This window comes from Cydia fagiglandana, chromosome 23, assembly GCF_963556715.1.
Source record: "Cydia fagiglandana chromosome 23, ilCydFagi1.1, whole genome shotgun sequence".
Taxonomy (NCBI): Eukaryota; Metazoa; Arthropoda; class Insecta; order Lepidoptera; family Tortricidae; genus Cydia; species Cydia fagiglandana.
In genome coordinates, this window is record NC_085954.1 from 4,673,487 (window position 1) to 4,698,633 (window position 25,147).

General features: G+C 38.3%; 1 protein-coding gene and 1 long non-coding RNA gene across 4 annotated transcripts in view; one reads left to right on the forward strand and one right to left on the reverse strand.

The window, feature by feature from the left end:
• Positions 1 to 25,147, forward strand: part of LOC134675876 (heterogeneous nuclear ribonucleoprotein L) — a 678,145-nt gene that overhangs the window by 340,653 nt on the left and 312,345 nt on the right. The gene's annotated exons all lie outside the window — the stretch shown is intronic.
• The window catches only part of LOC134675947 (uncharacterized), a 205,412-nt gene that overhangs the window by 35,165 nt on the left and 145,100 nt on the right, over positions 1 to 25,147 (reverse strand). The window lies entirely within an intron of this gene.

Below are 25,147 nucleotides of genomic sequence, written 5' to 3' on the forward strand. Positions count from 1 at the left end.
ATTTGCAAAGCTACTCTGTAGTTTCCAAAGCTTAGGGAAATAAAGTATAGGAAGAAGTCTTCAGTAAACCTTTAAGTTAAATTAGGTATGACGCCATTAATTGCTACAACTTTATATTTATAACCAAATACCAATGCCACTTAAAATCAAAAACACTTCGCTACACGTTAAAAAACGAACTAAATAGGAGTGTTGTTATAGGTGTTAGAGGTATAAAAATGAGGTGACGTAATGAGGTGAGGATGAGGTGGGGATGAGGTGAGGTGGGTCCAGGTTTTTTTTATAGAAATTGAATAAAGAGTATTTGGCGTTGAATAGAAATAATATTACTCTAAGCGCAGCCAATCCCATAGTTCACCAGTAAACTCTCTAATCTAACTGCAAATAACCGTATGAAACTTTTATCACAACAGTACAATGTAGTTCAGAACTAGTTTATTTGTGCAACAGTTAGTCGATCGCAAGGAGCCGCCGGCTCTAAACACGACAGAAATAGAATTGAATCGATACTGCTACTTGATGCACTGGATATGATGTAAGAGGGGAAGCTTCGATATGTATTTACAAGGCTTCGGTTGTGAAGTGGGGTTTTTGTCATTGAATATGTATTGCATGGGAGTGTGCGATCGAATACAAAATCGAACAACAAAATAAATGAAATGAACTACTTATTAAGGCAGTGTTTTCCTGAGTCACACATATTTGTTCCTGAATCATGGATGTTTTCTATGTGTTTAAGTATTTGTATAATATACCTATATATCGTTGTTTGAGTACCCACAACACAAGCTTTCTTAAGCTTACCGTGGGACTTAGTCAATTTGTAAGAATGTCGCTATATTTATTTTCAATATTTTTCATGATGCTATTCTCTTGCCCTCAAATTTTTGTAAAGATACAGAGTATAGACCTCAGTACAGATCGTTTTGCGGGTAGATAGCCGGTAAATAACGGCCATTGCTATTCAAAGGCTCGGTCCGAGTTGGATTCACTTGGCGAAAGCATTAACATATTTATAGACTTATGTTGAGGAACGAGATGAGAGTGATTTTTCCGCGTCACTTGGCTGAATATTTTATTTTGTTTATGTTGGCCACATGTATTTGTAATTCTGTAAGTACCTATATGAACGATTGGTTTAGGTAAGAAAAGTCTAGGTTAAAGTTATTTGTAGTTCAGTTCTCCACCAAAGGCTTCCTTTATGAACGAAGTATTTTGTGATAATATGTCGCCATTTTTTACGGTCTGCAGCACACCATCGGAATTAGAAATCATTATATTATTGTTACAATGATAACATTATGTGTGGTACAGTCACCTGCAATAATATGTTGCACAACGAAGGCCGCAAAAATATCTTATTTGTAGAGCCATAAGAGCGCGTCACATATTTTTGCGGCCTTCGAAAGGTCCCAAATTATTGCAGTTGACTGTATATATAGCTAATGTTTCAGGAAACGTGGCTTCTTTATAATCCCAAAAATACTATGATACTATAAGTAAGTACAGTCAGCAGCAGAAGTCGCTATACACTCCAGGTGCTCAAAGAGAGGTAAACGTTTAAACTGTCAAAAAGTTGTTGACTGTCATGGTCGCATTTACTTGTGAGCGCTCAACATGTCACAAATATCTTAACAGTCGCTATTTATTAATTTCTACACTTACAACAAATCATTGATACCTTAGCTGTCAAAAAACCACTGGTATCTAAGCGGTCAACGTGTCAAATATATCTGAACAATATGGAAAAATAGACGTTTAAAGCATACATGTATGGTCGTATATTGAATGAATAATAGCTAAGCTAATTTCAGGTAAAGCGTTTTGACAATCATCGAAAGCAGTACAGTCTTGTCATCACATACATCTATCTCACGTTTTGCCCTTCAACCATTGACAGGGGCCTGTCAGTCAACTTACTGCAAACTATTTCTTTTTAACCGACTTCCAAATCCCAAAGGAGGAGGTTATCAATTCGGTTGTATGTTTTTTTTTATTTTTTTTATTTTTATTTTTATTTTTTTTATTTTTTATGTTTGTTACTCCATATCTCCGTCATTACTGGACCGATTTTGAAAATTCTTTTTTTGATTGCATGTATATGTATACAGATTGGTCCCGTTTTTGTCAAAATCCAGTTCTGATGATGGGATCCATGAGGAATCGACGGAACTCCTCAAATCTTAAAGGCATACATATAGTGATTTTTGTGTTTTTATCAACAAATCAAGCATATACATTCAAAAACGTGACATTTGATGAAGTGGAACTGCTGATGATGATCAGAACGGAACTCTTCAACGACGCATAGTTCACCTTTGGCGATTTGTCCTCTTCCTTATGTTTGTTAAGCAAGTTAAGTTTTTAAGCAACATTTTTGTCAAGCTTGAGTTCTGATGATGGGATCCATGAGAAATCGAGGGAACTCCTCAAATTTTAAAGGCATGCGTATAGAGGTTTTTGTATTTTCATCAGAAAATCAAGCATTTTCATTCAAAACTGTCGCATTTGATGGAGTGGAACTGCTGATGATTATCAGAACGGAACTCTTCAACGACGCATAGTTCAGGTTTGGCGGTTTGTCCTCTTCGTTATGTTTGCTAAGCAAGTTTAGTTTTTAAGCCACATTTCTGTCAAGCTAGAGTTCTGATGATGGGATCCATAAGGAATCGAGGGAACTCCTCAAATATTAAAGGCATACGTATAGATTTTTTTGTATTGTCATCATAAAATCAAGCATTTACATTCAAAACTGTCGCATTTGATGAAGTGGAACTGCTGATGATGACCAGAACAGAACTCTTCAATGACGCATGGTACACGTTTGGTGATTACGAATTTCGATTTTGACTTGGACTGGGACCCGTACTCGGACTCATACCCGGATCCGGTTCGGACCCGGATCCGGTTCGGACCCGGACCTGGACTCTCCGGATTCGGACCCGGACTCGGAACCGGACTCGGACCCGGACTCGGATCCGGACTCGGACCCGGTCTCGGACCCAGACACGGACCCGGACTCTGACCCGGACTCGGACCCGGACCTTGACCCAGAAAACCACTATGATACCTTAACTAAATAAACAACTATGATTACCTACCATAAAATTAATGTAGGTATAAAGTACGATGATGCCAATCTTACTAGCCCCTCCCGCTTAAACCCCCGTACACCGCACGGCATGCGCCATTAAGTGGGTTAGGTTAGGTTTGAACTGCGATCCTCACAGAACCGAACAAGGATTAGGTTAGGTTAGAACTGCGAGCCTTACAGAAACGAAATGCTACTTGAAAAGTGGGTTTGATTAGGTTCGAACTGAGGAGTGGGTTAGGTTAGGCTAGAACTACGCTCGAACTACGCTACCCTCATGGCTCCTCTTCACGGTGGGCCAACGCCGGCCACTCCAAGGGACGCATTGATGCGTTAGAGGGAGCAAGTGATAGTGCATGGCTGCGTCCCTTGGAGTGGCCGGCGTTGGCCCATCCTGTAGAGGAGCCATTATACAGAAGCGAAATGCTAGTAAAAAAGTGGGTGGTTTTACCTCCTTTTCTACATAGTGTACCATCTACAATAATCTTTCATCGGCCCCCATGGAACTCGGTTTTTTTTTCTTAAAAATTATATTGTATAGAATCATCAAAACGAATGAGTGACACATAGCGAAAGCTAACTGAAGCCGAATTTAGAGCCAATTGTCAAGGCACGTTGTGGTCTTGTTACTAAGGCGTTTGCTTTTCAAAGCAGAGACCGCGGGTTCAAATCTCAGTCGGACGCACCTAGAGATTACAGCTTTTTTTTTTTGGGTTTCATTTCTATTATTAATTTGTAGTTTTTTTATTAATTTCGCATACGTTTATATGTTTTTTGAAGATATGTCACATGTAGCGTATGTACGACTTTCTAACAGTTGTAGGTTTGAAACCGCAATGGGCGTTCCTTATATTAAGTACTCCTGTGCGGAATGCCATTTGATGTTTACTGCTAGGTTATACTAACAATAAGTTCAAAGATATACAGTATATATATATCAGAACGAAAGGCCAAGAAAGAGACCCATTAATGTCTAGTTAATACTGAACCACTTTTACTATGGGACCAACCCCGAAAACGCGGAAAAATAATTGGAAGTTTTTTCTATGGGAGAGTAAACTTTTTTCCGGGGTTTCAGGGTTGGTCCCATAGTAAAAGTTGCTCAGTATGACTTAAACATTAATGGGTCTCTTTATTGGCCTTTCGTTCTGATACATACTGTATACACGGTGTAACATGAGGAAACCGAATAATTTTAACCACACATTTCTGAGGTCAAAAATAGGAAAAAATTTAATATGACTTTAGGTACATAAATTACGCCAAAAAAAATTTTTTTTGTTATGTTTTTTAAATTTTCTGAATGTATTGTATTTGTACATAATAAATAAATGTTATTGGTAAACATGTCACTTAAAATTGATTTTTACATTTTTTAGGGTTCCGTACCTCAAAAGGAAAAAACGGAACCCTTATAGGATCACTTGTGCGTCTGTCCGTCTGTCACAGCCAATTTCCTCCGGAACTACTGGAGCAATTAAGTTGAAATTTGGTACACATATGTAAGTTTGTGACCCAAATACGGACATGTAACGTAACCAAATGAATTTTAAACATGGGGGCCACTTTTGGGGGGTAAATGATAAAAATTAAAAAATAAAGTTTTTCAAACTATATCATGTTACATATCAAATGAAAGAGCTTAATAAATAAGGATCTCAAATATACTTTTTTTATAATTTTCGAATAAACAGTTTAGAAGTAATTCAAGAGAATAGGCAAATAATTACCATTCCCCCCCCCCCCTTTATCTCCGAAACTACTGGGTCTAAAATTTTGAAAAAAATACATCTAATAGGTCTATACTATAGATGACAGGAAAACCTATTAGAAATGTACAGTCAAGCGTGAGTCGGACTTAATTACTTAGTTTTTGATCCAACCCCTACGGATTTTTTAAAGAGATTTCACTCACGTTTCACATAAAATAATACATTTTTAAAAATTGTGTAATGTACGGAACCCTTGGAACGCGAGTCCGACTCGCACTTGGCCGGTTTTTTTTTCATAAAACCTACTTTTTGCAGTGTTACTTGTCACTTTTTGACATCTATCAATAAGGATATTTAGACTACGTCCCATAGCAGGAACATCACCATCAAAAAGGCCTTTTACACTATGTAACAGTAAAAACTTGTTTTTTATTTTATACTTAATATTATCTCTGAAACTAGGCGTATTTCAAAAAAGTTTATAGGACATTTTTGTCTCTAAATATGATCAAGAATACGCTCTTAAAATTATTCGGTTTCCTCATGTTACACCGTGTATACCTCCGTATACTCTATCCTCTCTGCTAAGTTGTAAAAACAAAATTCGTCATTCCTATGGTCAACAGTTAGCATATTACGTAGGTATATGCATGGCAGTGATGGTTTTATCGCATAGGTACATCTATAGAAGAGGAGGCACCGTTCTTCCGGATTATGAGTCCAACCAACAAAATAAAGAGAGGAGTCATAGTTGGATATGCTTAACACCTTTACTGCACGTGCTCTTCACGTGGGGCCACGGCTAGCCTCTATTACAAAGCCATAAGGTTTACATGTCAGATTGGGACAGTGAAGGTGTTAAGTTTCAATTCTATTATTTTCTCCTTCGTTCTTTGATCGATTCGGAGCATCGTATTTTAGTACTATATAGTAAAGTATATTTTAGTACAATAAGCGGGCTAAATAAATATATTAACATAACGTGGCTCTACGGTTTGGAAGAACGGCCGCCTATGATAGTTAAAATAAAAAACCGATCATTCTCGTAGAACCTAAGTACTTATTTATTGTCTAAGTTTGACACTTGACGATAAAATACTTCTTTAAGAAAGGAGGTGTCAATTCGTAGTTGCTACAATTCGTAGTTGATACTTAGTTACCATTGAAATAACAACTGCTTATAGCAACTGGTGGCACCCTGGCTGCTGACGTACGTGATTGGCAGTGCGTGCAGGTATTAATGACAGCAGCTTGAATTTGAGTGCTTAGTTACCACTGGCTTTCTAACCGTTATTGTCATTGTGATTAAATAAGGGTGTATGTGTTAAAGAAAAACTCAGAAGTTAAGATATATGTGACGAACTGAAAGCCTACGCTAAAATGACAACTTAGATGTCCTTATTTTTGTGACGATTGAAGTGTATATGTTTTCTTGGACACCTTGCCCGCTCAGGTATATCTGCTGCTGACTGTACTATGATACAACATGGTTACAAATCATTTTTGCAATATAAATCTTGTTCTTACATCTGTAAATTACGACCCTGTACATACATAGCTCATTATGTCATTCGTATAAACTACTTAAAACCGCAACCACATTAAATTTCCCTGCTACTGTTTATAATCAAATACATCCTATAAGTATACATTTTCAACGTCACATAAGCTCTTTTTATTCCAAGCTTCACGCTTCGGCATTCCTATTCTCGCCAGTTTGAATACACCGCACGGAGCTATCAAATACCAATAACTCTTCCGGATGACGCGCGACGATTGATTTACGACTTTATTACAAACACACTACGACCAATATTCAATGACAGGCCTAACAACCGACGCGCCCGTCAGTTGGACTGCAGCCAGCCATTTTGAAATGATCCCTGATATTTAGCTAATCTAGTTTTACTGGGTAGATGAAGAGGGGTCTCGATGTCCTGGTTGCATCGATTGAATTAGTGCTCGATTTTCTAATATTATTCAAATATAATGTCAACTTGTGCTTGATTTGTGTCTTGTATTTGTAATGTTTCTATGTTTTGCGAGCCATTTAGGCAGCCCGCTTTGATCTTTGTTTACCGAAAGAATCGCGAAGTCTTATAAATGTGTCCGTTTTTCGAGGGAATACATATATTTCTTTAAAGAAAATAGAGCTTTTGGAAGAATGTTTTATGGGTTGTATGAAATATCTTGAAATATTTGAATTAATAGTACATTTCGATGCTAGTGCGGAAGGTATGTCATTACTTCACGAGTACCGAGATATCTTGCCACGAGCCGCAGGCGAGTGGCAAGACTCGGGACGAGTGAAGAATGACATTTCCGCACGTGTATCGAACGACGTTTTTTAATACAGTTGCGAAAAAATAAGAAAAACATTGTTAATCGTACACTAAACAAAAGTGGTAACAGTGACAGCTCGGTTAGACGTCGTCTTTAAGTATATTATATCTATAGGCGTTTGGCAGCTATTCCGTTCCATTCAGTCAACTTATTAAGAACGGAATTTTCAATATTGAATATTAAAAAATAAACGTGTTATAATGATGAAGAGGTAAGTAATTAAATATGAAATATGTAATATTTTTCGTATTCTTACATTAACGGTAGGTTTTTATGCTGATTACGACGTTTAAAGGAAACTAATATTAACACTCATCAATAAGTAGTCGTGAATTGGAACAAGTATAAATTTAAAAAAATTGGAAAAGTAAAAAGCACTAGTTCGAGATAACCAACTTTCCGCACGCTAAACAGCTACGTAAAGTAGCACTTTTTGAGCAACTGTATTAAAAATTATATTTCAATGTCAACGCAAGATGAACGGAAACAGGTAAAATGCGCCTAGTTGTTCTGTATGTATGTATATTCTGACAATTGACTCACACAGTCACTGACGAATAAATAAGGCCCTGTATGCTCCAAGTACTCCAAATAGTTGTCGTGATTGTTCTATATCAGTCTTTCGTTCTTCCACGCATTATCCCGGCATTTTGTACACGGCTCATGGGAGCCTGGGGTCCGCTTGACAACCAATCCTAAGAATTCACGTAGGCAGGCACGAGTTTTTACGTAAGCGACTGCCATCTGACCTTCTAACCTAGATGGAAAACTAGGCCTTATTGGAATAAGTCCGATTTCCTCACGATATTTTCCTTCACCGAAAAGCAACCGGTAAATATCAAATGATATTTCGTACATAAGTTCCAAAAAACTCATTGGTACGAGCCGGGGTTTGAACCCGCGACCTCCGGATTGAAAGTCACACATTTACCGCTAGGCCACCAGCGCTTCAGCTCCAGAGGGCCTACCGCGAACCACGTTCGACGTGTTGCCTCCCTGTCACACTTACGTACGAATTTACAAGTGCGACAGAGTGGCTTGTTCTATATCAGTCTACAGTCTTTATAATCCTTGTTTAAGAGACAGTTGGCATGCGACGTCTCACGGTGTTGTCATCGTAACATCGCCTACACTTAACTGACAGTTCGTAAACCTTATTACAAAAGGCATAAGGTTCACCCATGGACATTTAAGACTGTTGCTATTTGTAGGTCGGAGTTATTATAGGTACTTTTGGCTACACAATTCCAGAAATGTTTTGTCTTCACTGTGAGTTGTGAGTTTTTCCTTACTACAAAACCCGTAAGGTTTTGATTTTATATTTTGATACGACCTCGTGCGATCTCATTAGCACGTACACAGCTATAGGGCCCGATTCGGATTTAGAAATAGACATCTATTAGATATCTTTTAGACATCACCAAGATACGATAACGATATGTTGAGGATCTAACCTGTCAAATTTGACATTTGCGCGATTCTGGAGATACTCTTGAACGATTTCCACAGGATATGTCTTAGAGATCCAATTCACATATAACAGATATCTTACTCTATCTAACGTAAAAGTGACATGGTTGCCCGACTTGCGCTACAAAAGAGAAATAGTTGATATCTAAACTATAACGTATCTAGAATGGATCTAGTACGTGTCGTCTCTTGTGAATATCTTGAAGTTCGAATACGGCAGATAGCTCCTTACGCGCGACTAAAGAGTAGCAGTACAATATGTACAATTTAAGGAATATTGGAACGCCTATAACCTATCTAGACTTATAAATAACATTGCCTATGTTATATAAAAAAAACCGGCCAAGTGTGAGTCGGACTCGCACACGAAGGGTTCCGTACCATTATCTATAAAAACAGTACCCATCCAAGTACTGACCCCGCCCGATGTTGCTTAACTTCGGCCAAAAATCACGTTTGTTGTATGGGAGCCCCACTTAAATCTTTATTTTATTCTGTTTTTAGTATTTGTTGTTATAGAGGCAACAGAAATACATCATCTGTGAAAATTTCAACTGTCTAGCTATCACGGTTCGTGAGATACAGCCTGGTGACAGACGGACGGACGGACAGCGGAGTCTTAGTAATAGGGTCCCGTTTTACTCGTCGGGTGTGGAACCCTAAAAAGATAAGATCACCGATCGCGTTTCATAAGAAACTAATATAGACTTTGTCGATGGAGGTTGGTACCTAGTTGCGAAAAGTTTAAATTTCCGCTCTCGCCCGCTCTGCACGATAACGCCGGACGTGCAGGAAATTAAATCAGTTTTATATTAAATCGGGACAAAAATCGATTGGATATTAGTAGGTCACATATCGGGCTTTTTTTAATCAATTTTAAAGTCTGCCGTGGTGAAAACCGGCCAAGTGCGTGTCTAACTCGCGCACGAAGGGTTCCGTACAATTGCGCAAAAGAAACGGCAAAAAATCACATTACATTTTACTTCTATCTGACATCCGATATCCGATCGGGCACTGTGAAAACGCTCTAAGGCTGTATGTAGGTGGTCGGGCCTAAACTTAAGAGCCAATAGTAGTGGTCATTTCTCCATACAAACGTACTCGACTGTTTCCTCCGTGGGTTTTGATGATAGAGTAATGATTTTTTCAACACAGATTAATATTGTCAATATCTGTGTCGGACCGTTTTGCTTTTTTTGATATGTTTGTTTTTTAAGGCGCTAGAGCCCTTCAAAAATGACCAAAATCGCCTAATTGACTACGCCGCAATGAGAGGCGTGGTATTCAAAACTGATATCAATTAGCCAAAAAAGCAAAACGGTCCGACGCAGATAATTTCATAATCATTTAGATTTCCAAATTTGGATACGATTGGTTAAGTTTTGTAGTAGGAAACAGTCGAGTACGAAACCTCGATTTTTGAGATTTTTACGCAGGATGCAGGATGTTTCGCCTTGTCCTTATCGCACTAGTTTTAGGAGCCGCTTCCGTTAGCGAGACGGATATATTTACCTAAAATATTTAGAACTCAGCTCCTGTTTCATCTTAAGGTACGTAGCTAAACTTAAAAACGCTAATTGATAGCTAAAAACCAATTTGTTGGTATCAAAGGAAATAATAAGAGTATATTGCAAGTAATTATATAGATTTAATAAATATCCGAATAAAATATCGCACTATTCGTTACTATTTTCTCCATTTTTACTAGTAAATCTTGAATTATCGTCGTATAATCATTTGGCGACGACAAGACATCAAAGACGGTAGTGAATAAATGGAAGGCTAGATTAGCCATATCTTTGACAAATGTGTCAGGTTCGCGGTAGGGATTTGCAACTGTGTATTATATTTATGATCACACTTGCAGATTTACACTAGCAACATTGTAACAAATACAGTCGACAACAAACCAATATTATTTACTTAAACTTAACCCTTGCAAGTAGGTAGTTTCTGTGCTCTGTTTATCAAAAGCTTGTAACTTGTAATACAAGTGGAAGTCCCTTTTTGACAGCTTTTGTTACGAGTATAAAGGATCTTCCACTTTTGTTACAAGTTACAAGCTTTTGATATACCGGGCACTGGACTCACTAAAGCGTGTTACGCATCTCATTTGTTCTTAGATGATTCTTAGATGTAATGTGTATCTTGCCAAATCAAATCGGTCTTAAGTGTCAGTGACATATCATCATATTAAGTGGCTCCCCCTCGCCAATGACCTTCGATCTGAGTCCCTTAGTTTTCTAATGTTTTTTTGTAGTTTATCATATTAACAGCAACGGCTTTAAGCAATATAGTATCCCATATTTACTTTAAAGTTCAGTGTCTTCGAGATATTTGGCATCAAAGTTGAACAATTTTAGGCTAAAAAACTGGTTTTGTGGCCATAACTTTTGTGTTAATTAGTTTAAAATTAAATCCTTGGACACGATTTTCGAGACTTCAAAGACGAACCCAAATATGTATATTTCGTACGTGTAAGATCCTTCACTGCAAACTAGATACGAAAAAAGTGGTTTTATAGACAATGTTTAAAAAATTCATAAAAAAATAAGTTTTCTTTTTTTTCAAAATCCAGTGGACAAAACCGGAGATAAAAGATTGAAGAACCGATAACCGTTTGTCTTATAATTCTATCTGTAGTGCAAAAAAAGAAGATACAATTCAAAACTTGTCAAAAATCGATGAAAACCTCGAGTAACCCCTTAAAGGATATGGTCTGCCTTTCATATTTACATTTGCGACCTTTTATTATAGAGTATCGATTTTTTTGTGGTACCTAAGCACCCCTAATGGTGTCTATTATTTTGTCCAAGTCTCAGCTTCTTATTTGATAGTTTCCGACTTACGTCATTTTTAAGATTTATTAAAAATAATTATAATCTCACAAACTACTCGCACAATTTTTCTGAAATTCGTAGCCAATGTTCTATAAATTAAGATACACCTCTACAAAAAATATTAATATTACTTGTTTAAATAAAAACGAAAAAAAAAGGAATTAAAAAGTTCAAAAAAATCCTCATTCAATCCTCACATGCAAAAATATGACGCGTACAGACATGGCAATTTCATATAATAAATAAATAAGATCACTTAAAAGTGCCGTATCTATAAAGTTAGTGATGTATGTATCGCTATGAGATACAAATGAAAAGGCTCGATATAAAACTACCTGTTCCGATTAATTCCATATTGGCCATCAATCCGTATCGATAGGATTCCAATCATTCCCCGCCCAGCGTCGGTTGCATAATGGCTCAGTTTGCATTCGTTACTGTCCTTTATAGGCCCAATTTGCACGCTCAACGGCTTTGTATCGTTGTATTCATAAAATATTTTTTTAATACAGTTGCTCAAAAAGTGCTACTTTACGTAGCTGTTCAGCGTGCGGAAAGTTGGTTATCTCGAACTAGTGCTTTTTACTTTTCCAATTTTTTTTAAATTTATACTTGTTCCAATTCACGACTACTTATTGATGAGTGTTAATATTAGTTTCCTTTAAACGTCGTAATCAGCATAAAAACCTACCGTTAATGTAAGAATACGAAAAATATTACATATTTCACATTTAATTACTTACCTCTTCATCATTATAACACGTTTATTTTTTAATATTCAATATTGAAAATTCCGTTCTTAATAAGTTGACTGAATGGAACGGAATAGCTGCCAAACGCCCATAGATATAATATACTTAAAGACGACGTCTAACCGAGCTGTCACTGTTACCACTTTTGTTTAGTGTACGATTAACAATGTTTTTCTTATTTTTTCGCAACTGTATTAAAAAACGTCGTTCGATACACGTGCGGAAATGTCATTCTTCACTCGTCCCGAGTCTTGCCTCGGTACTCGTGAAGTAATGACATACCTTCCGCACTAGCATCGAAATGTACTATTATCGGTTACCCTTGACGTTTTTTTGTTGCGGATTGTTTTTAAGCTACAAAACTATTCTTCGGAACTGGGACATTCCACGGGTTGTCCCGTACAGACGCATTTTATTTCCTGTGTTGCGATTTTTTCGGCATTTGAAGCAGGCGATAGGCGATTATTTTTCTGAGCAGGTGTATCAACCTTTACACGTTTTGATACTGACTGTATGCGACTATTGTCTCCTCCTGCATCGTATTTTAGGATCCGAGCCGTGCCAAGAGGCGGTCAGTTAGTGTTATTAGAAATAGGCGGAACACGGCCTGTCTATTTAGTATTTGAGTTGACTGTACATACCTGTCATGAAAACGCTAATATGCAATTTTTGATTTATTTCATTACGATATTATACTTAGTTGCTATTGTTCGTTCAATTTACAGTCGCCATCAGATATATCAGAGCGGATAAGGCGCTCACAAATATCTGAACACGCCTCTACTGTCAGGGCAGGGTGTTAGAGTGCGTGTTGAAATATTGTGAACACCTTGGCCGCACCCTGATAGCGACTGTATGTATGACGAATAATTTTCAATAATGGTCTTAAAATGGAACAAACAAAAAACTTGTGTTTTTTAATTTAAATGCTTTCTAAACTAGTCATATCGAATTGATACATGTTTTCTGGTTAACGTTGACATTAAATACATGTAGGTACCTAATTTGTATTCAAGGTGTTTGTCTGTCGTCGCAACATTTGTCTACTGACAACTGACATGTCGACATGACACGGAACAGATAACATCATCTTAAACGTTGTCTTGTTAGTGATCTGTCTTTAACTCGATGTATGTACAGTCACCTGCAATAATATGTTACTCTTCGAAGGCCGCAAAAATATGTGACACGCTCTTATGGCTCTTCAAATAAGATCGTGTCAGATATTTTTGCGACCTTCCTTGTGTAACATATTATTGCAGGTGACTGTACCTACTTATAGTATTTAGTTTTTCAGCTAATGCACTTAAAGACATCTTCATGAAAGATGTGTGGCGTTCCACGGGAAAAGGTAACACAAAATACATTTTCAAACAATACAATGAACTTTGCATGTGCAATATTGTGCAAGTTGCGGAAGATTTTCTACAATTTGAAACGGTGCTCAAAAATTGAAAAACTTCATGGAACTTAATATACAAAGATATATATAAGATATATAAATATCGGAAACGTGTCATTTCCGATATTTTCCCTTCTTGTAGAAATCTCGCAATTTTGGTAACTTTCTAGGCACATCAATAATTGAAGCGCAGGAAAGGTCCAGAAAAACATACTTTACAATTACACAAGTAAACAACGATGCACCGGCATAAATCTACTGATTATTCTCATCTAATATATGAGCATAACGACAATTGTCTCGTCACATACAATTGTGTTGGAACAACATCATAGTGACACGTCAGATTGATCGTGCTACCGCGTGTATTAAACCTCAGGCAAATGTCATGTGCACAGATCATACACTATTAGATAGAGTATGTAAGACGGCAACTGGTGGCGGTGCATTGGCGCTGTCTTTAAAAGCTCGTACAAATAGCTATTCCAAACGACATAAGGTCGACCGATGTACAATTAACAGTGTGGGCGATATCGTCCTTTAATTGTCAATCCAAGTTTTTTTTCCAGTTATAGATTACCTCAGAAGCGTTCCAAAAAGTCATGACATACGACGGCACGAACATTGGACACTTTATTTTTTGTAAAAAGCCTTGCCTTTCTTTTGCAGCATCGCTATGCTTATTAACGAAATTTGTTCTGGCGGTAAACATGGATTGTAATACTATAAAATGCTGTAGGATGCAGAGGCGACTGGGTATACGCAGTCACAACACAATTGTATTTAAAAAATAAAATACTCGTAATGCCAATCAAAATCAAAAAATCTAAATCAAATATCATTTAATAATCAGGCAACTAAGGCCCATACACCAATGATTGGTCAATGATTGGTGGCAACGAGTCTTCCTAAAAACATCATAACGCTGGCTCTACGGGAGGTAATCTCGCGTCATGTATGAACACTTGTCGTGTTGTTTAGTTATTGTTAATTTGAGCAGCCAACCGGCGATGATATGTGACGATCATTAGGCTAAGTTTAGGCGGACAATGCCGGGTAATAATGTGGATCGTGCTAGATGGACTGCATCGAAATATAGGCTTGTTTGCTATATCTAGATTTACTAAGAGACCAATTCAAACTTAGGTACATTGTGTGTATTGTGATATCAAAGTGATATCATTTTGATGTCACAACATAAGTTTAAGCTTCGAAGTGGTTTTAAAGCAAATCATGGAATAAGTTGTACAGTCGTGATCAAATATGTCGGAGCGGCCGAGGTTCAGATTCAGATTCAGATGTTTTATTGGTAAAAGGCAATCATTTTACAAGTCAATAAATATAAATGTACAATATCTAACTGTTATTTACATTTCAGGTATTTACTGATTAATTATTATTACATATTGATATTAATATTATATATTTACATAATTTTTTGCATTTAGTTGTCTCATTTCAAACATTGACAGAGAGAATCATATTATCTTTGTCTTACACTAGTACTAGCACCCAAAAGAAAAGGATGAGTATAGTTTTTTTGTTCTTATTTACTGACAATTTTTACCTATATATTTTTGGATTAGTGATGATATTCTATGATTCGAAAAAATCATCAATGCTATAAAAGGCCATGCCTAGAAGATATTCTTTTAATTTTTTAAGAAAGATTGCATCGGTTGGTGAATTTTTAATATCTGCTGGAAGAGCATTATAGATTTTAACGCCAAACACAGCGAGCGACTTGCGAGTTTTGGCTAGGCGGGCGCGCGGCACGAGCAGCAGGTGCGGGCGGCGGCGCGCGTCGCAGCCGAGACGCTGCGCGGTGGTCATGTATGAGCTTAGATTCAGTCTGACGTATTTGCAAGCCTCAAGGATGTAAATGCTATGCAAAGTTAAGATTTTGTGTTTTTTAAATAGTTCTTGTGCCGGGTATTCAACAGGTTTTTTAGCAATAACCCGGATGGCACGTTTTTGGATTTTGAATATCCTGTCACGTTCGGCTGCGGTACACCACAAATCAATTCCGTAGGTTAGAATGGAATTAAAGTATCCATAGTATGCTTTTTTTAAATTATCTATAGACAGACTGGGAGCCAACCTAGATAATGCATAGGACGCTGAAGACAGCTTATTACAAGTTTCATCTATGTGTGGTGCCCACGACAGCCCCTCGTCAATTACAAATCCTAGGTATTTTACGCTATCAACTTGCGGCACAAGTACATCGTTCAAACTTATATCGAGCATACTGTTGTTAGTTTTGCGCAGCTGAAAATGAATTATATTGGTTTTGTCTACGTTTAGACACATACCATTGACTGTGAACCATCGAGATATTAGTTTCATAACTTCTCTCAGTTTGGATTTTAAGTCTAATAAATTATCTGCATTCACTATGATGCATGTATCGTCCGCGAACATAACATATTCTGGGCCGATACATGCTGATGTGATATCATTGACAAGCAAAAGAAACAGGTAATTTCCCATCGTCGAGCCTTGGGGAACCGCCGCATCAGCCATGGTTTCCAGGTTAGACTTTGCATTTAAGACGTAGGTACACTGCTTACGATTGCTTAAAAATGATTCTATTAATTTGTGAAATTCACCTTCAATACCGTATCGAGACATCTTTGCCAAAAGCAGCGCGTGGTCGACCATTTCGAAGGCGCGCGAGAGGTCGCAGAATATCGCCGCGACGTGTCGCCCGCCCTCCAGGTGCGCTAGCACGCGCGCCACGACGTCAACGACGACGACGACGTCACGGTGCTCAATAATATCTGAACACGCACTCTAAAATCTTGACAATAAAGGCGTGTTGGGATATTTGTGAGCACCTTGGCCGTTCCGATATATCTGATGGCGACTGCACGAACAAGTGCTCGGAAAATACAACAAACATCTTTATACGCTTTCATTTATTTTTAATTACTTAGGCAAATCTCATGTAAAGGAAGTGGATTCATTGTATCACATTGTGACAGTTTGACGCGGTTGTTGTGACGTCACACTATGTGTCTCTTCTTCACGGATAAAAAAAATATCATAGTAAAAGGCGGAATCGTCATTTATCGGTGCTTTACATCACTAACCATAACCGGGAATGCCACATCACTAGTGGTGTCGTACATCTTGTAGATCGTGTTTGCGCGTGAATGGCGTCGTGTGAAGTTCCACGGTAAAAGGTACCTCATGGCGGCTGGCGCTTACGTCGCATAGCGCTGCAATAATATTGGAGCGGCGTTAACTAATAATAGCGTAAGTGTCAACCGCCATAAGGTACCTTTACCCGTGGGACGTCACATATTATCTATGTGACGGAAAAATACATTGAGAAAACAAATTACTTTTGTACCAGTAACCTCGGACCGCGTGGAAAGAATGAAGCAAAGTCTAGTTCAGGCGCTACCCTTTTTGTCTTCCGATATGAGTCCTAATAGTATGTATAATTCATTCTTTCACACTTTTATGGAACATTATAACGCGATATTTACTTCAAAATCGGTCGTAGTTAGTGGTGCATCTGTTTTTAGTGAGTGGGCTACTGCGGACTTACATCAACGGAGACGTGAACTGTATGCTTTGTATGAGGAACGGCGGTTTAATACGAGTGATGAATTTAAAGAACATGTCAAGGAATATTCGAAGAAGTTTAAAATAGATTGTCATATAGCTAAGCGGAATTATCTAAGTCAGAAAATTAAAAATAGTCCGGACATTATTAAAGCAACTTGGAAAGTTATTAATGTGGAGACTGGTCGCTCGAAACACACAATGAAAGAACTGAAACTAAATATTGATAACAAAATTATAGATTCCAATTTAGAAGTAGCTACTGAATTTGAAAAATTTTTCACCGAGGTACCAGTATCCACAACTAAGGATTTAAATTCATCACCCTCATCTGCTGTTACATTATTAAAAGATAACGCTCCAGAGTGTTGTAGAGACCTTCATTTTGAACATGTTTGTACCTCAGATGTAATAAAGGCGTTTAAATCAATTAATGTCAAAAAAACGAATGACCTCTGGGGAGTCTCTGTCCATGCTGTCAAATCCTTAGTAGAAATTGTAGCGCCTGACTTGGTAGTTATATTTAACAACAGTGTCGATAGCGGCGAGTTTCCTGATTTAATGAAACATAGTAAAATAACTCCTTTGTTTAAATCTGGTAGCAGCTCTGACCCCACTAACTTTAGACCGATATCTGTGCTACCAACATTCAGCAAGATTTTTGAAAAATTAGTTCTTTCACAATTAGTACGACATTTTAACGGCAATAATTTAATGCATAATAAGCAGTTTGGTTTCACACGGGGTCGCTCAACAACCGATGCTGGTGTTGAGCTAATTAAGCATATTTTCGATGCCTGGGAGGAGTCACGAGATGCTTTAGGTGTCTTCTGTGATTTGTCTAAGGCGTTCGATTGCGTTTGTCATGAAACATTGATCAGGAAACTACACTATTATGGAGTTAGAGGATCGGCACTGAATTTACTTAAGTCCTACTTAAATGGTAGAATACAAAGGGTCGATGTGAGTGGACAGCGATCACCGGGGTCATTGGTCTCTATGGGTGTACCACAGGGGTCAATATTGGGGCCTTTCCTGTTCCTTATCTACATAAATGACTTGCCATTCCTTGTAAAGACCCACCATGACATAGTATTGTTTGCAGACGACACCTCACTTATTTTCAAAGTCAAACGACAGCAACAAGCGTACAATGATGTAAACGATGCTATTTCAAAGGTAGTAAATTGGTTCAATGTTAATAATTTATTGTTAAATGAGAAAAAGACTAAATGTATTCAGTTTGTCACTAGTAGTAACGTAAGGCATGTGCAAACAAGTGTCATTGTGAAGGATGAGGAATTGGAATTAGTTGATAGTACAGTTTTTCTTGGTATAACTTTAGATTCTAAACTTCAGTGGGGTCCCCATATTGCTACTCTTTCGAGTAGACTGAGTTCTGCAGCTTTTGCAGTGAGCAAAATCCGTCAGTTAACTGATGTGAAAACAGCTCGATTAGTATATTTTAGTTACTTCCATAGCATTATGGCATATGGTATTTTACTGTGGGGCGGTGCTTCAGAGATAAATACCATTTTTGTTCTGCAGAAGCGGGCTATTCGAGCAATATATAAATTGAACCATAGAGACTCACTTAGAGATAAATTCAAGGAAATTGACATAATGACAGTGCACTGTCAATATATTTATGAGAATATTCTGTATGTACATAAAAATATTGTTAATTTTAGGAAAAATTGTGACATTCATAATATTAATACTAGAAATAAACATAAGCTCGCAGTGCCCTTCACACGGCTCCATAAAATTAAAAAATCATTCATGGGTAATTGTGTAAGATTTTATAATAAACTTCCAAACCATATTACTGAATTATCAATTAATAAATTTAAAAATTATGTAAAGCGTAAACTTATTTCTAAAGCTTATTATACCACACAAGACTACATGAGTGATAAAACAACGTGGGATTAATTGTGACTCGAAATAGATAATTCAATGTATGTACTTCTTTGTTAAGTTTTATTGACATTTGTTATTGACATTTAGATTTTATTCTAGAAACATTCTAGACTAGTATTTTTTATACAATTTTTTTTTATGTTTGACGATCTTTTTGTGAAATTCTTAGTATTAAATTTGATCTGTATAATAATCCAATATTACTATGGAATAATATTAACTTCAATAAATTGCTCTGATAATTAGCTTAAGATAATATATTATTATGTAAAACGTTCATAAGTGCTTGTTACTAGGCCTACATGAATAAAGTATTTTTGACTTTGACTTTGACTTTGACTTATGTAAGACCTAAACTCTCATATTTGTGATTCCTTAATAAATATTGGTATAATTGGTGCTCTGGTGTTTTTATTCTTACAATAGCAAAAATCAGTTTCTACAAGAAAGTTTCTGAAATTTAAATATCTTCTCTTCCTTGTCGTATCCTCATGGCTGAGGGACGTGACGAATGTGGACACTTTTCACCAGCGCTCTCCAAGCCACTCTGTCTTGGGCCCAGTGCATGCTAGCCTGCAATGTGGCGTTTGTCTCTGACGTTATTCTGTCCGCCCAACGCGTGGCCATACGTCCACCCCTACGCTTCCTTGCCATACGGCCAGTAATAAGGAGCTTTTCCAGGCTATCTGGCCCTGCCCTGCTCAGATGGCCGAAGAAACCAAGTACACGTTGGGAGCAAACAGTGGAGAGCCTCGTTGTAATGTTAAGTTCGTCGAGAATTGATGCATTTGTACGGCGTTCAGTCCAAGAGATCCGGAGCATTCTCCGCCAGCACCACATCTCGAACGCATCTATCCTGCGACGGGTTTCGGTTTTGATGGTCCAGGTTTCGGACGCGTATAAGAAGATCGAGAAAACAAGGGTCCGCATTAGTCTGATCTTTGTTTAATTTAAATATAACAGAAGGTAAGCTGTGGAATGCAATAGGCACTACAGTATAGTCTAAATATTCTAAATTATTTTAAGCTCTGCCTGGGCCGGCTGCATCGTTAACACCTGGACTATAAACATTAAATATGTCTCATTAATTACCTGAAAGTCGCGTATTAAATTGTGCAGAAGTTTATTTCCTGCATATTTGAAATACTTACTCATTTAACCTGCAGGCGGATTATGAGCGAATTGCACTGCGATAAAGCGCGCGTCTTTTACGACTAGGGCACAGAATAAATAATAGTACTAGGCACAGAAGACTCACTCTCTAACAAAACGCGTTTGTTACGATTAGCACAGATATGGCCGCTAGGTGACGACAGCGCCACGCGCGGCTTATGGCTAGCCACCAAAATTGGTGTGGGACGGATGTATTTTTAGCTACCTGTAGCAAAGCGACGAAATCGCGGAGTGAGCCACGCCTGACGAAATCGCGGAATGACCCACGCCTGACTAGGGTTACCAGACGTCAGAAATTTGGGCCGTTTGTCAGGAATGCGGCCGGAACGAAAATGACAGTTTTTTTAAATTATGTACCTAAAAAGGAACATTATTTAAATTTACTTACAATAATCCAAAACAAGTATCAAGAAAATCCAAATTTGGATCTGCTTACCTTATTTACGACAGATATGACCGCAAAGTGACGCAAGCGCGAGCAGGTGTCCGTTCCGTAGCGGCGCGCGGCAACTACTGCTAGACACCAATTTTGGTGTGAGCCGAACGTACCAGTAGCGACGCGACGGGATCGCGGATACTAACGATAACCGTAGCGTTCGTCTTAATTGCTCGAGCGTCAAGCGAGGATGGTTTGTGATCATCGTTACTATTAAAGCCCGTCGCTAATGTGTAGGAATTAGGAATAGATGCTACATGATTAAGGGGACGTAAGCGCTGGTAACCTAGTGGTACCAAATATTAAAGAAACCTTAGAAACGTATAATATTTCTGTGCTCGTACCAATGAGTTTTTCAAAACGTATATACATAAATTATCATTTGATATTGAAGGAAAACATCGCGAGGAAACCGGACTAATCCCAATAAGTCCTATACCCTCTGTGTTGGAAGGTCAGATGGCAGTCGCTTTCGTAAAAACTAGTGTCCATGCCAATTCCTGGGATTAGTTGCCAAGCGGACCCCAGGCTTCCATGAACTGTTGCGGCGACGTTGTTGCCGCCGCTGTGTTCAAAACAATAATTTTAATTACCGAGGTTATTTTATAAACTATTTTGGCTCAGCGATCCAAAGAGAGTCTTGGCCTCCGGAACGAGAGCGTGCCACCTGTCCCGATCCTGTGCAACTTCCTGCCAGTTACTGACGCGAAGCTGAAGCAGATCCGCTGTCACGCTGTCTTCCCAGCGATACCTGGGCCGACCCACCGGACGGCTACCAGTCGGAGAGCGCCCTCTTGACAGCCCGATCCTCTCCCATTCTGAGTAGGTGACCGAACCAGCGAAGTCTGTGGGCTTTCGTTTCGCCGACGATATTGCCGAGGTTATTTTATAGGTCCAATACAATTGGTATTAATTAATTTAATGGTATTAATGATATCATCGCCATCCTGTTTTCATTAACGTATGTTCCCCATCAGCCTCGTATAATTACTCGTCGCTATGGCAACGATTCCGATGGGGTAATGACCCCCCCCCCCCTCGCCCCTCTCGTATTACGCGCAAGTGATATGTATAAGTGTTACACCCTCATCAACCCCCTGTGTTATAAAGATGATTGTTATTAGAAGCCCCCTTTTTTATAGCCTGCATTGTCTCCCACTGCTGGAGGCCTATTCGGATAGTCATGTCTTGTCATCAATTTGTTTTGTCAGCGTATCTTTTTTATTATTGGAGCAATAAATATTTACTTACTTTGCATATTCGATAAACCGCAAAGAATTTTGAATTTTGAGTTTAGCTCTGTCTTGCTCGGTCAGCGACCCGCGAAACAATTTTTTAGGGCCCGTACCCAAAGGGTAGAATCGGGAGTCGGGACCCTATTACTAAGACTCCACTATACGTCTGTCTGTCTGTCACCACAGGCTGTATCTCATGAACCGCGCTAGACAGTTGAAATTTTCACAGATGATTTATTTCTGTTGCCGCTGCAACAACAAACACTATAAAGTACAGAACCCTCGGTGGTCGAGCCCGATTCGCACTGGTCCGGTTTTTTAGTGAGGTACTTAATAATTTTTTAACTCTGTGTAATTTATGTTATAATTGTTTTCTGATGCAATATTTGTTTTGTTACAGGTAAGTTACGTCGAATGACTAATAAGCTGTTATCTAAGCACAGTGAACGCTGCAATCTCAAGGTACAAAGTAAAAGTTCAAAGTCAAGTTTTGATTAGTTTACATAGAAAATGCAAATACAAGAGTTTCGGTTTTGTCTTGATTGAGAAATGTTCCATGGAACTGCATTTAAAGGGGCCCACTGATTAACAGTCCGCCGGACGGTATCGGCCTGTCAGTTAGAACAAAATTTTGACAGTTCCGGACAACAGTCCACCGGACGGTATCGGCCTGTCAGTTAGAACAAAATTTTGACAGTTCCGGACAACTGACAGGGCGATACCGTCCGGCGGACTGTTAATGAGAGGGCCCTTTTAAACTTCACAAACGTCAGATATAGAAGTGCAATTCTGTCACGTAAGTGCATAAAAAGAAAAAGGCTAAGACCTAAAAGGACACTCAAGACATATTGCTACCTGCACACTTACATACACATGCTTTGTTATTTTTGCTGTATTGTGTGTGTGTATTGGTGCCTATGTACAGTTTCTTTTTTTTGTCCATGTATATAATTTTGCAAGGCTGTGCAATTATTTCTGTTTTTTACTGAATAGAAGCTCATCGTAGCACGACCTAGAATGTAGGTACGAGTAAAAAGATCTAGATTTGAGACTTGGCCAATTCCTAGCGGGACGTTAGGTTAGATAGCCGTGTGCTCTGTAAATCTGCAGGAAACCGATGTCCTCAATGAAAAGGAGTCCAGTAGGTAACTCAAGATTAAGACTTTTATTTGTATTCTCCGATGGAAATAGCTTACTTACTAGATTGGATTGAAGTTAGGTCTGCAGGAAGTTTTCTTTTAAAATACTATATCGAATGTTTGAATAGCGTATTTCCTGTGGATATCATAAAATAAGTGGACTAAAAACCTTTATCCTGTCACTAAATTCTGACAAGCATTCTATTCCCCTTTATATTGGAAAAGCCTAATTTTTTTCACGATTTTGGGTTTGGTCCCATTTTCATAGTAAAACTGTTTAGGTCGATTTAGCGAGTAGAATCAAGCCCTGCATTAAAAACCCCGCGTATCAAACACACTGTAGAACAGAGTAATATATTATTTCTAGTAGATAAGCGACCTAATACATATCTGCTTATCGAAAAAAAAAAAGTGTTTGCATTGCATTACTTCCTCCTGCCAATATTTCCACCAAAATCTCTCCCGTGCACTCGCACCGTGTCATATCTCGTATTCCCAGGGCCCGCTATTCCTATTGCCTTCCAACTACCAGTTTATTTTACCATTATAACATGACCTCGAGAGCCGTAGTAACTATGAGTACACTAGGGTTAGTCTTATACTGGTGAATTTGTATATGACACGGGAATAATACCAAGCACTGAAGCTTGCTATAAATCAGGATCCATTACAAACACCCGATCGGCTGTTGTGTTCACGAAACGATTTGTACTCGACTGTATTTTGGAACGATACTTGTTACAAAATGTAGTGCATTATCCCCTTATTTATAAACGTCTAATACTAAAGTTGACAAGCCGATAATCGTTTGTCCCTTTCCATCATACCGATACGTCGGAAAGCGACAAACGATTATTATCGGCTTGTCAACTTTATAGTAGACGTTTATGAATAAGGGGTTTATTTTCCGTCGTATTTTACGAACGTTGTCTTGCTATTTCAGTCAGTTGCGGTATAAAAAGTACTGAATGAAGTAGCATGACAAATACGAATGTTTCCGAGAAAATACGATGGAAAATAGTTATGCACTACATCTGTAGAGCGGGGATGCTTGTATTCGGGGGTGGTTTAGAGCAAGGGTCTCTTGGCCCGAGGGTCACACTTACACCTTCAGGTCTCCCGCTACCTTTCCATGGTAAATGTAAGGACTGTATCCCAGGGGTCGCATTTGGTCGTTCGTCGTCCAATTCCCACCTTCACCACTTAGATGATTGGCAGTCCTCAACTGGACGTTTCTCCAAAGTTTGTTCCTGCCTCGCACAACTTAAAGCTTTGCTCTTGTCAGTGGAGTAATCGCCATTCATTTCTGTCTTGTGCCAGTCTTTTAATTTCCTCTTATTTACAACGTATTATTTTTTATTTGGCTGAGATAAGTGATTCTAGGTCTCCCTTCTTCTCTTCTCTTTTCAATCCTGCCTTGTTGTAAAAAGTTGTCATGCCGTATAAGGTGTCCTACCATCATGCCTCTCCTATTTCTTATTGCATTTAACAAGCATCGCTTTTCTCCTATCATACTCAGGACCTTTTCATTCGTCTTACAATGGTCGGTCTAACGATATGTTTCCCGTTGTGAATCACAGTACGGCTCCGATGACAGCTCTCCCACAATTTATTGACAGATTTGCCCATCCGCTTTCCTCCTATTATGTTTTATCAAATTACGCCCGGGCGGATCATTTGAGGAACGAAAATTTGTTGTTACAGGGGATTTTCTACACCAAACATTATGAAAAACGATTAATCTTTTTTCTCCGTAGAATTTTCTAAGATTTTATAAAGCTGCTTTGCATTGTAGGGAATAATCCTAAAAAGTGTTTGTGTCAACATAACTTTCCTTAATCTGTCGGTTTATTTAGATAACAGGCCTTTTTGTCATCATGAGTGGACAAAAAACGTAGTTACAATAGAAATCTGAGTAGTAGGTACCTATTGTGATTTCAGGGCATATAATTATGTAATTTAAATCAGTTTGTTATGTCAATCCTTCTCATTTACCACTTACACACCCACATTTACATTTACATTAAGTACCGCAAATTAGTGCACCGTTTACGA